This window comes from Protopterus annectens, chromosome 2.part1, assembly GCF_019279795.1.
Source record: "Protopterus annectens isolate FY-2018-M chromosome 2.part1, PAN1.0, whole genome shotgun sequence".
Taxonomy (NCBI): domain Eukaryota; kingdom Metazoa; phylum Chordata; order Ceratodontiformes; family Protopteridae; genus Protopterus; species Protopterus annectens.
Genome location: NC_056729.1, coordinates 176,174,530 through 176,188,082, shown reverse-complemented (window position 1 = coordinate 176,188,082; position 13,553 = coordinate 176,174,530). Strand labels below are relative to the sequence as shown.

General features: G+C 42.2%; 1 protein-coding gene across 1 annotated transcript in view; it reads right to left on the bottom strand.

Moving 5' to 3' along the window:
- ARAP2 (ArfGAP with RhoGAP domain, ankyrin repeat and PH domain 2) overlaps positions 1–13,553 on the bottom strand; it is a 2,678,178-nt gene that overhangs the window by 1,828,573 nt on the left and 836,052 nt on the right. The window lies entirely within an intron of this gene.

Below are 13,553 nucleotides of genomic sequence, written 5' to 3'. Positions count from 1 at the left end.
AAGACCCACACTATCCATAGCTACCCTCTGAAATGTCTCCTCAATCACAGGCAAAGGAATCAAAGGAGGTCTCACCTTGTGTCCTGCCTTGGCTACCTTTTGGCACTGCTCACAGGTCCTGCAGTACCCTGTTACATCTCTGGAAATTCCAGGCCAATAGAAGTTCTGCATAATACGCCTCTTTGTATGTTTTATGCCCATATGACCTGCAAAGGGAATATCATGGGTATGACTAGAAGCGCCAGATGTTAGGCTCTTAGGCACTACCATCTGCTGTACTCTTTCACCTTCTAGCTTCCCTCAGGGGTCCAGTCTCTGTATAGTAACCTTTTGTCCCAGTATACAGATTCCCCCTTTCCTTGAGAATCAGGTGCTTCCCTAGCTACCTGCCTCAGGCCTTGCAATGTAGAGTCTGAGAGCTGAGCCTGTCTCAACTCTCTCCTGGTAACCCTTCCTAGCTCCCCTTCCACAGGCAGTCTGGCATCCTCTGACAGTGGTGCCTCACTGTCAGCCTGGATACTACTACTATAACTCTGTCCAAGGGACCATCAGTATCCCCAAGTAGCTGTGGCTCACCTTCAGTCTCACTGCTACAGGGTAGCTCTCTCCCTGAAGTAACCACCTCACCAGTCCGGGCTGCAAGAGTGCAGTCTGTCTGGGTCTTCCCCAGGCTATCAGACTTATCTGCTTGTCTCCAAGCCTGACTGCATGTAACTGCACAAGTACAGGGTACTGCACTATAAAAATCATTCCCTGTCATGACATCTGCAGGTACATCCTCTAACACACCTACTTGCTGGCTTCCTTTTCCACCCTCCCAGTCAAGGTGAACTCTAGCCAAAGGTATTTGGAATGGGAGCTCTCCTAAACTGCTGACTGGAGTAGACTGCCCAGGCAAGTAGTGCTCCTCTGTAACCATTGCAGGCTTTACAATGATTATATCAGAGGCTATCTCTCTCTTGGCAATGGCCTCTTTGCCATTCACTACAGTAGGATATAGCCTCTGGTGGTAGTTTGGTACCCTTGTTGTCCCAGGGCAACCTACTATTGGCATTTTGTCTTTCCCACTTGCTGGCTCCCTCACCTTTTGTTCCCCACCTTGCCTCTGTGGACACCAGTATGCCACTTGGCCCCACTGGTTACATTCAAAACATTTAACCCTAGCTCCTGGATGTGTACCTGGACTAGTGGCTTCCCCTGCTACTGGCATATTCTGCTGGGGCAGTCTGTGCTGCCCACCCTGGGTTCCTTTAGACCCATGAGCAGTACTGGGGTCCCTTTCCTGTGCAGGGCTGCCATGCTTGCCAGGTATAGGTCTCCCTTATTCCCCAACTCATCTGAATTAGCACATTGTCTATCAGCTAATCAGATCCTCATGTCCTCAGACAAAGTGCTAAGGGCTTGTTCCCTCACCAAAAGGTCAGCCAGACCTTCAAAAGTGGTGACCTGACATCCACTCACCTACCTATGGAAATAAGTGCTCAGTTCAGCTACATATTCACACACACTTTCATCTGCCTTGTGTCTATGCAAAATGTTTCCTATATGTTTCAGGTGTTGGCTTAAACAATTTTAACAAGTGATTTTTGACGACAGTAAAATCAAAACATGCACTGTCAGACATTTTTGGCAAAACAGTTACAGCTTTACCATGGAGTAAGGGGGTCAGAAACCATACCCAGAGCCTTTGGTCAACACTATACTGTTTGCATACCCGCTCAAACATACTAAAGAAACTTATCAAAATTATCCCCCTCTTTAAACTGCAGAATAAATTTACTGACCTGTTGCGCTTCTGGGAGCTAGTTACTCCCTTTCCCATTACCTCCATGACTCTGGCCAAGAGTCAGCATCTCCTTCTAATGCTGCCTCTCCTTTTCCTCAGCTTCCAGGCATAGCAGTTTCCCATTTTCCTCAGCCTGAAAACGTTGTAGTTTCTCATTGTCCTCTCTCTGTAGATGCCTCAGTCTCTCAGTTGCTTCTATTTCCACACGCCTGGCCTCCAACTCAAGTGTCTTTAGCTACAGATAGATTTTTAAGTCCTTTGCAGAAAGGTTGAGCTGTCTGTTCTCTGAGGGTATTATATCTCAACTGCTAGTCTGATTGTCCTCCTGGTTGCTGTTTTCTGATGCAGCTGTAACCAAGGCTGCAATCAGGTCTGCCTTAGTCAGGTTTCCATGCACCAGTCCCCTAGCCTGGCACATCTCCACCAGCTGGCTCCTTGTCAGCATTCCATACTCCTCTGCTGACATGCTGCCTGCTCACCCTGACTAACAAAAGTAAAACAATTGTGATCTGAACTCTGAGTATTCACTGCATGGCTGATTTAAGATTACAAAACACCTTCAAAGCTCACTGTACACAAGCTACATTAATTCACTCTACCCACACCACTACAAGCCATTTAGAATTTGTCAACCAATTAATATATGGTGTGGATATCTTACCACTGCCAAACAATTAATATATGATGCCCGTGCCCTGGCCCAGCAATCAAGGAGCCCCAATCCTTGCCACTAACACCAGTGAGGGGCTCATATAGGAGGAAAGGATAACAAATACACATGGTAAAGTATACAAAAAATATATACTAAAACGCTCCAAATAAACAAAATAAAATTAAAAGAAATAAAGCACTGAAGGGGTTAATTTATTTAAATGTTATGTAATATGTGATCGGTGCATCAGTAGTTGAAATATGGTTGTTTGTCTTAATAGCATTATTCAGTCCGAAGAAGTCACAGTTGGTGACGAAAGCGCTCACTGTTTAATGTGTTCTTGTATTAAACGTCTTTTTGGGGATCTCACACACAGTAAAGTACAATTTCCCTTAACAGCACACAGAGATCCCAGTCAGACCAGGGCTGGTCACTCCCTTGCTCTCCAGGTCCCCAATAAGACTCCCCACTGGCACAGTTATAGTGTCCAGATCTCAACCAGCTGGGCAAGCTAAAATCTCCAGCACCCTCTCTGTCCAACCAGTACTTTGTGTCATTGCCCAAGTAGCTGACACACACACACACTTTGAGGTAAGAGTTTATACAATCACAAAGACGCTTCTAGGGAAGGCTGGCACAGGTTCTCCAGCTGTGCCTCTTTTTCCCAGACTATACTGTAGTACCCTGACACCACCCACTTAATATTTATCAGCTACTCAAAGGCCCTTAAAAGGGTGCCAATTATTAATGTGCAATATTATTATCCAATTGGTAGTATAACTAAACAGTCAAGGCTTATTCGAGTGACTTGGTACAGGATCCCTATATACATGCAATGTACTCTTGCAGCTTAACTTATCTCTACACAGAACAGCCACAGTTGAAAGGCTTTAAAATGTTTAATAATAAATAATAAAAACACACAACAATACTTCTTACTACACAATGCTAGTCAAGAGTTCAGAGATCACAGAGAAATACTTAAAATAATTCAGTAGTATAGTGATGACATCACAGAAAAACACAGTCTAATCTTTCCAGTTTCTAGATATTTCTAAGAGAAAACAAACTTCTAAAATAACTTACATATAGAATACAGGCAGAGTGCTGATGAGTTGGATGGTCAAGACAAAAATGCTTAATGCCCTCTGATTCTCTCTGTTTTTAAAATCACATTCCTGGTTCCCATTACATCATTTTTCCCACTTCCCTGGGTTCCCAGGCTAACAGAAACTACATTTACATTCTTAACATATCCTTTTTGTTATCTTGCAGCTGGTCAGGAAGCAGAGCAATAAAAATATGTTTGTATGTTTAAATCTAGCAATTTAACTCTTCGTTAAAACAACAGAAAGAATGTCTTCATCTAGACCGTCCGGAGCCAACTTTAAAGATCAAACACAGTCATAAAATGCTTGACTTAGCTTCCTTACAGCAGTTCCACATGTAACACTATTCTTACCATTTAAGACAACAAGCCTGTGGTTTACATTAATATTTACAGGTGACAAAATTATCTCCAAAATTCTATCTGGCTAGGCTGGCAGAATTCACAGTACTTACAACAGTTTTGAACACAAAGAAGCAGATTCAAATGCTAAAATTAAGAATCTGGCTAGTTCTAAGGGAAAAACTGAAGAGCAGACTTTATGGCACTAGGAATAGTTTAACCCTAGCTAAGCTGCGCTGTGAGATGTGCAAAAATGCGCAAACCTGCGCACATATGTGTTTTTACTTCAGAAAGTTGAAAGGAATAGAAATCAGCCCAAAACAGCCAATAACGTTAATTTCAGAGCTGAAATCCATTCCTCTTGAGAGATAGGCTACTCTAATGCTTACCACTCTCACTGATCAACAGAAACACCTTCCACTACCACAACAAGGTCTTGACACCTCAGAAACAGAAGAATCAGAGTCAAGGTCAAAAACAATAATGTACATAGGCACAACATCAGAGACAATATTTAAATATTATTAAATTTCACTTAAAAGTTAGAGTGCAGTTGTAAAAGTAAACTTACCATAACAGCAGATTTTTGAATGATCATTGCTGCAGTAGCTTTAGCTATATGGATTATAGTCTTCTAGAGATAAAACTATCAGCCAGCTTCCTAAAGTTCAGGGCACCTTCCACAAGCTCAAACCAATATGCAACTCGAGCTGAGCTGCCTAAACCCACAAGTTTGAGTGTGAAGCCCTTCAGAGCTTTCATGCCAACTGTGAGACTGAGGATGACATAGTATAGCTAGGAATAAAATATATATATATATTTTTTCCTTCGCTAGGTGTAGACCAGGCTTTGCTTGGAACATTCTCCAGGGGTACATGGACATTTCCCTTTCCACCTCCCAAATATAGTAAGTTAGGATTATCTGCACATATAGCTAAGGCTACTATAGCATTGATCAATAGTACAGTTTTTAAGTAAACTTACCACAACGGCAGATGTTGGAATGATCACTAATGCAGTAATCACTCCTTCCATCCTCCATATACTTATATATTATATATATATATATATATATACACACACACACCCTGGCATAATCAAAAAACAAAAAGGGGGATGGAAGGAGTGATTACTGCATTAGTGATCATTCCAACTTCTGTTGTGGTAAGTTTACTTAAACAAATATACTATGTTCATCATACTGATCAATGCTATAGTAGCCTTAGCTGTACGTGCAGATAATGCTAACTTACTATATCTGGGAGGTGGTAAGGGAAATGTCCATGTACCCCTGGAGAATGTTCCAAGCAAAGCCTGGTCTACACCTAGAGAAGGAATCAAGCTTGTAGTACTTTGTAAGTATATTCACAGTAGACCACGTTGCTGCTACTGGATAACTTCTAGTATCGACCTTTGAAAAAAAAAACAATACAAAAAGCAAAGGCCATGGCAGAGTTGGTCTTGACCTGGCCTGGAATTCTTTTGTTGTGTTGAGAATAACAAAAGGTAGTAACCTGACACAACTATTTGGATATAGTTGTTTTGGCACGTTGTTTCTGCTTCTAACCCTCACAAGAAATGAACAGCTGATCCAAAGATCTGAAATATTTTGTTCTCTCAAGCTAGTAACACAATTGTCTGTGAAAATCCATGGTATGGAGTATCCGTTTCCCTTCATTTTTAGGTTCAGAAAAGAATACATGGAGACTGATAGTTTGGCTTTAAGTAAACTCAGATGCCAGTTTATGCATAAAAGGATTAGTTCTCAAAGAGACCCTGTCCCTGTGGAAAATGAGATAAGGCTGAATGAACATAAGATCTTGCAACTCAGATATTCTTCGTGCAGAGGTCAGAACAATCAGTAAAACAGATTACCATGTTAATAACCTCAAGTCGGAAAGATAAGCTGGTTCAAATAGAGCAAGTATTAGTTTCTCAAACACAAAATTAAGATCTTAAAGAGAATTCAGGGGTTTTCTTGGAGGTCTGTTATGCAATGCCCCTTTCAAAAAAATTCGGACAAGGGATTGCCTTGAAAGAGGGGGTTCCTTTGGCAGACATCCTGAAATGATTAAAAAATAAACCTTGATAGAAGTATAAGACAGGCCACAGGAAAGTAACTCACATAAATATTGTAAAACAGAGAACAACTAGCCCTGCAAGAGTGATAGCTATGTTGTTGGCACTAACAAGAAAACATTTTCCATTTGCTAAAATACATTTTCCAGTAGAAGCCTTTCTTGCCTCCATTGCCTCCATTAGTATCTGCTACACATCTTCAGTGAACAGGTACCTTAAAGGAATTAAGTCCCTATCATCCAGCCAGTCAACTGAAGTTGATTAATGTTGGGGTGTATCAAGCATCCCTGATCTACAGTCAGTAGACCCATTCTGTAAGTAAGCTTGAGGTAATTGCCCTGGCCTTTTCCAAAAGAAGGGGGAACCACTGTTACCTGGAGAGAATGGAGTCACCACCATGATCTTGGGGGATTCCTTCAGAATTTTCAGAAGTACCCTAGATATTAGTGGAAAGGGGTAAAGGCATGCGGAAACATTCCTGAATGAAGAAAGGATAAGGTGTCTTTCTTCAAAGCACTATTGCATGGAGTCCTGGAGGCAAGCTAGAAGGGCTTTAATGCCCATGCGTGAAACATTTGTATGTATGTATGTATGGAGCAGAATTTTGCCAACTAATTGCTCAGAGAGGAAGTAAACAGGTCCACTTGAACTCTCCACAGATGGATCAAACCTTGAGAGAGTCAGTGAACTAATTTCTCAGCTTGTCTGCCAAACAACATTGCTCTGGGGGGGGGGGTGTAGAATGCCTGTAGAGTGTGACTGTACCAGGACACTATATCTACATGATATAACAAGTCCTCAAAGGGGGAAGACTTGTTTCTCCCTTGCTTACTTAGGCACCACGACTGATAATATATGTAAGAAATTGAAGAGGTCCAGTGAACAAAAGATGATTCAGAGAGTTGAGTGCATTGATCTGAACAAACATTGATGTGACTGCTTCTGTCCTTAGTGTACCAAACACCTTATACTTTTATCCCTCCTGAAACTGCTTCCCAGGCAAAGTCTGATGCTTCTGTGGTGACTGCCTGCTTTGAGGAGGACTTGGATTTAAGGAATTCTAATGTCTTCACTAATTGAAGAACTGGAATTTGAAAAGATAACGGATGTTAGCCCTGGGACCAAACTGACTTCACCTACTGTTGTATCCTTCTCATGTGAAGTCTTGCCGGAGGAATTATGAGAATAACTGATTCCATTAGACCCAAAATCCTGAGGTTTTGCCTCACAATGACCAAACTCCTTTTTTTAAGTGTGGAAGAAAAGCTCTTTGAACTGAGATGTTAGTTGACACTCAAGGAACACAATCCATTGTGAAGGAATCAAATATTTTTGAATGTTCTTTTGGAATCCCAGCTTTTGTAAGAGATCTCTCACCCAAGAGAGAGAGAGATTCCTGACACTTTGAAAAAGACTCTGTAAAGATAAGCAAGTCATTTAAATATGGGAAGATATGGACATCCGGTAGTTTGCAATGAGTTATAACTGGATCTAGACACTTTGTGAACATTCATAGTGCCATGAAGAGTTCAAAGGATAAGGGAGAGAATTGGTAACATAATCCAGACCACACAAAACCTTAAAAAGCCTAAATGAATAGGGATGTAATTATATGATCTTCTTTTAAATATATTCTTAATAGGAAACTTAAATGAGGAAGAAGGGGTAACACAGCTTATGAAGTGACATCATTTTGAACTTGGGTACTATCACAAATTGGTGTCATAAAGAAAGATTCAGAACTGGTTTCCAAACTTTTTTTTTTTCTTTGACACCAAAAACATCCTTGAGGAAAAACTTTTCCCAACAGGAAGGGAGGATCTGTTTCTATTAATCCATGAGACAAACATATGTTGAAGAACAGGGGACAATAGAGGATTTTGGTCTGGTGCCTGAGGAATTGTCTCCTGGAAAGGAGGGAAAGGGAATGCCAGGGTCGAAGTTAACAAAGTCCCTTAAATAGTCATTCTGACTTGTTGGACTTTTGGTTTTGGGGGATGTAGTGTTCCTACATTATTTGTGGATCCTCTTTGCCGTCTGTTTAAGCATTTTCCTTCTTGCAAAAACTGGATGACGGTTTAGAGAATCCCTTACAGAATTTGGAAAAATAGCACTGAAAAACCTAAAGAGATTCCTTGTATTAGCTTACCCCTCTCATCACACCTTTTGATAATGTCTACAGCAGTGGAACCAAAAACTAAATCTCTAAATCTCTATCCAAAGCAGAATTTAAAATCTCATTTTTACATTATCTGGAAGTTAAGAATGCAGCTAGGTAAACACCCTCAGTACATTACCAGTGGCTATATCCTTGGAAAATGTATCAGCTGAGTTACACACACTTTAAAAACAAAGAATTGTGATCTGTAAAATGGAAGAAGTTAAATCACTTAAAGCACATTTTTCCTCACAAGAAACTGCAGACAAAATATTCTTCATAATTTCATAATTAGTCAGAATAAACTTTAACATATGAACCTGACAATTCAAGGTTATGAAAATAAGGTTGCAGATGTATACACATTTTTATCATAATTCTCAAATATTTTCCTATCCCTAGTCAGGGAGTGTGGAATTACTATTAACTAAATGTTCAGCAGCAGTAGGATTAACTAAAGTTATAGCTGCGGGGTTAGAACTGGAAAGAGTATAAAAACGATGCAGAACTTTAAACAATCTGCTTGACTTTTTTTACAGGCAGCTGGCTGACCATCAAGAGAATTGCAAGCAGTGATGCTCACATCCTCCAGAGTAAACAGTACTAAAGAAATGAGTTAAGGTTCTGGAAATTCTATTTGTAACGGCCCATAATATTTTCTGAGGGACTAAGAATCCTCAGGGTTCTCCCACTGGAAACACTGACACATTTTGGATATAGTCTCAGAACAAGAGAAAGAGAAGCCACCACAGGCAGAATCTGATACTATCTTCTCCTCTAAATCTGAATCAAAAATCCGAGGACAAAACCCTGCACCTTTACCTTCATCTTCCTGCCCAGATTACGAATCATGAACACCTTCAGGAAAAGAGGCGTCCTTTTTCCTTTTACTAGAAACCAGCTTATAAGAACGATCAATAGCCTAAATTAGACCCTAATACAGGGAAGGAAGAATCCGACCATAGACCCTCTAAAGCCCACAGAGAAGCACTCCCTTTGGCAGTAGAAAGGCTATGAATAGCTTGGTGCTCAAACCTGAGTTTTTAGACAGCTCAGCTCAAGCTGCCTAATGGTTTAAGCATGAGTAAGGTACCCTGAAACTATGGAGGCTGGCTGGCTGTTATACTCTTGGCAGGATATAACCTACTGCAACAGTGATCAATATGATGAAGGTCAACAGATTCTGCATCAACATACATTAACTTGAAGCTTAAGAAGTATGAATCTGTAATGGCTGGCATTATTGACCGACTGTAATCCTCAGGGCAAAATATGAGACAAAATCAAGGACATTCTGCTACATCAGAGGTAGTTGAGAAGTATGCCAGGAAACTACACCTTTAAAAAAACAGGAAAACTGGAACCATGTCATCTGCTGAACAGGTTGGGGGAGGGCTGACGCTCTCTATTGCTGTGCACACATGATGACAGATAGTTGCAATACAGCTCCATCTGCATGTGGGACTTGGTACTGCAGTTTTTTTTTTTTTCACAAACAAATGGAACTACTGTGACACAGAGATGTTAATTTATTTAGCCAGTGTACAGCAATGAAATGGTGCTCTTGATTCCCCTTTTGTAATCAAGTATAAGGCTCTGGCACTCCACATTAGCATATGTTGAATGGAGGATGACTGAGCCCTTTCTTTTGGAATGAGGCATGGCATTGTGAAGAAATGAGACACTGTCATCTGTGTTAGCATGTCTATCTGGAGTTTTGTACATAACTTCAGATTAACCTGTGCATTATATGCCAGCATGACTAGCTAAGATGTTGTAAATACGTTCTTACATGTTGATTCATACCATGCTTGTACTGACGTTCCGCTCACCAGGCTGAACAAGGAGAAGGTCACGGTGAGCTGCCTGTCGGGCGCTAGGATCCGCCACATAACACAAGCACTCAGGTCACTCCAAGGTAAGTACAAATATGACTCAGTCATCTTCCATGCTGGTGTGAATGACCTGAGACGTACCTCCCTGGACTACATGAAAAGAGACATAGAGGAGCTCTCTGAGCATGTAGCCCACGCCGGTATAACCCTGACCTTGAGTAGCATCTTACCCTCACCAAGAATGATGCCACAATATGAAGACAAGATGATCAATTTCAACAATTGGCTTAAGTATTGGTGTCATTCAAAGGGGATCCAATGCCTGTCTGCCTGGGATGACATGCTCGACAACCACGATGCTTCGCTAGGGACGGCTTGCACCTGTCAACCCTGGGCTTTCGGATATTGGCAAAGGCTCTTGCCACCCCCATAGTGCCTTTTTTAGGCAAGGCTCAAAAGACAAACCCACCTCCATAGGTATCACAAGGGATAAGAAACTAAGAGTAATGCTACTCAACGCCAGAAGTCTAAACCTCAAGATGCATGCACTCGAAACTCTCCTTAGCATGGAGAACATCGATATCTGTGCAGTAACAGAAACCTGGTTCAAGGCTCCCGAGAGCACCCCAGCACTACCAGGTTATACCTCATACCATGTTTTTCGGCCCCAAAATTTGGACCGAACCACAAAAGGAGGGGGAGTATCAATATTCGTCAAAGATACCCACACCTCCAGGTTGGTGGCACAGCACGAAGCATCAGAGACTATCCATGTGCAACTAACAGTGGGTAAAACTGCCTTCCAGTTTATAGCCTGCTACAGACCACCCTCCCAAACCCAGGAACCCCACTCGGCCTTCCTGAGAACACTGGAAAATATGAAGGTCTCTCCAAACACCATTATATTGGGCGACTTCAACTACCCTAACATAGACTGGGAGCAATACTCTAGCTGCAATACCCTAGCCCAAAGGTTCCTAGAATTTATAAACTCAAATGCTATGGAACAACTTGTTGCCACTCCCACAAGAGGGGAAAACATACTGGACCTGATTATCACCAACATGGGGACTCTATGCTCCAGACCAGAAGTGTATCCCTCACTGGTAAGATCAGACCATAAACTGATCTCACTAGATATTCACATCCCGACCCCAGCCCCTGCCCAGAAAACCACACTGAAAAACTTCTCTAAAGCAAATTTCACACTCCTCAAAACCAAGGTGAAATCCTTCAAAGCCCCCGGGCCTGTGGAAAATGCAGCCCAGACCGCAGAATCCTTTATAAACGCATTCTATGAACACCTTCAGGAATGCATGGATCATGCAATCCCAAATGAAACCAAGACCCAATCCTCCAAGGTTAGGCGTCCTGTCTGGTGGACCCCAGCCATAAACAAACTATACAACAGAAGGAGGAAGCTACTACATGATAGAGCAAAATCCCAAAAAGAGAAGGCATCTCTGATCAGTATTAGCAAAAAACTACGGGCACTCATAAAATCGTCTAAGGTCAGCTTCAAGAGAAACATTGCACAGGACACTAAGGATAATCACAAGGCTTTCTTTAGTTATGTTAGGAACCTGGGTGGGAATTCCCAGATATGCTCAGCATTAGTCCAAAATGACAAAAAATACACCAAACCCACAGACATTGCCAACATCCTAGCTGACAGGTTCAGCGCAAACTCCCCCCCCCTTCCCCACCAAAAGGGCAAATATCTATCCCAGCAGAGTGCTGCCCCCCTGACATCTCAGATTCTCAGGTAAGAGCCGCCCTCTCCAAAGCAAAAAACACAGCATCAATGGGACCAGACGGTGTCCCTGGCTGTGTCCTATATGAACTCGAAGAAGAACTAAACCCAAACATAAAACTACTGTTCAATCTCAGCCTTACTACAGGATATGTACCCAAAGAGTGGCATACAGCAACAGTGGTCCCTCTCCACAAAGGTGGTGCCTCAATGGATCCTGGAAACTATCGCCCCATAAGCCTGACTAGCTTGGTCTGCAAAGCTTTGGAAAGGATCATCATGGACCTCATAAATAAAGATATTGGGGACCTACAGACACTGGATCCTACCCAGTTCGGCTTTGTTAAGGGCAGATCCTGCCTCTTAAACCTGGTCGATTTCTTTGAAACAGTCACCAAGGCCATTGACGAGGGGAAGGACCTTGCAAAAGCCTTCGATACAATACCCCACTCGGGCATTATAGATAAGCTGACCAGCTTAAATATAAACTCCTATGTCACTAGATGGGTTGCAAACTGGCTCAAGGACAGAACCCACATGGTTAGAATTGCTGGAGCCATGTCAGACTCCAAACCAGTTACAAGTGACATCCCACAAGGCTCAGTCCTGGGACCTCTCTTGTTCGGTATATATTTCTCAGAGGTACAGGCTAACATGGAAGGACTGTGGCTGACCAAGTTCGCAGATGACTGCAAACTGGGCGCCATAATCTACTCTCCAGCCAACACAAGCATCCTACAAAAGGGCCTCATAGAAACAGACAACTGGTGCCAGAGCCATGGCCTCAAGCTAAACGCCAAAACGTGTATAGTCATCCCCTTTGGCAAAAATAAAGTGCCCACAAATTACCACATAGGTGGTAATCCATTAAGTACGGAAGAAGTAATTAGGGACCTGGGTACCCAAGTTGATAGCAATCTCTCATTTGACAACCACGTGGCCAAAGTGGTTAGAAAAACATTTTATATAGCCCACCTAATCATGAAGGGATTCACATCTAGATCAGGGGAGGTCTTCGTGCCTCTTTACTCATCCCTCATCAGGCCCATAATTGAGTACAATGCCCCTTTTGGGATGTACCTTACCAGACACCTGCAGCAATTGGAAAGACCCCAAAAGTACCTCACCAAGAGGATCAAAGGGCTCAAACAGATGCCATATGCTGCCCGGTTAAAGAAACTCCAGCTCTACTCAGTGGCATACCGCCTGCTCAGAGGCGATCTGTGCCTGACGTATAAAGCCATGTCCAACCCGGAATTAATGGACATGCTGCACCTCAGAAAATCCAAATTCCATCGAGCTACGTGCTCGAGAGACTTGAACCTCAGCACTGAAATAAATAGGACATGCTGGAGGGACAGATTCATAACCCAGAGGCTCCCTTCACTCTGGAATAAAATCCCAGTCCAGGTTAGGCAGAGTCCCTCATTGACTCTCTTCAAGAGGAATCTTGATGAGTGAATGGGAGATTGTAGGTTTACCCAGGGTATCACTTCTGTGTCACTGTTAGACAGAGGCAGAGTATACTAACCTCGAAAAAGGGCATAGCAAAATTCATTTAAAATGGGTGGCGAAAGCCAAACACATTCTGGCTAGGCTTATAAATGCCCTAGGGCAGCTAGCCTAGTATGAACCTATGAAGATGTTTAAAGAATTGAACAGTGTTCTTTTACATTTCAAACTGCGCATGTTTGTGAAGGAGATTCTAAATGCAGGTGGTCTCAGAGTTAGTTAATATACAGATATCATCATTGGAATGTTTCCAGTTGCTCTGTGTTTATTTTCAGAGAATGAAAGACAGGAAGGAACTTTAATAAGCAGATGTCTGTTGAAAATGAAA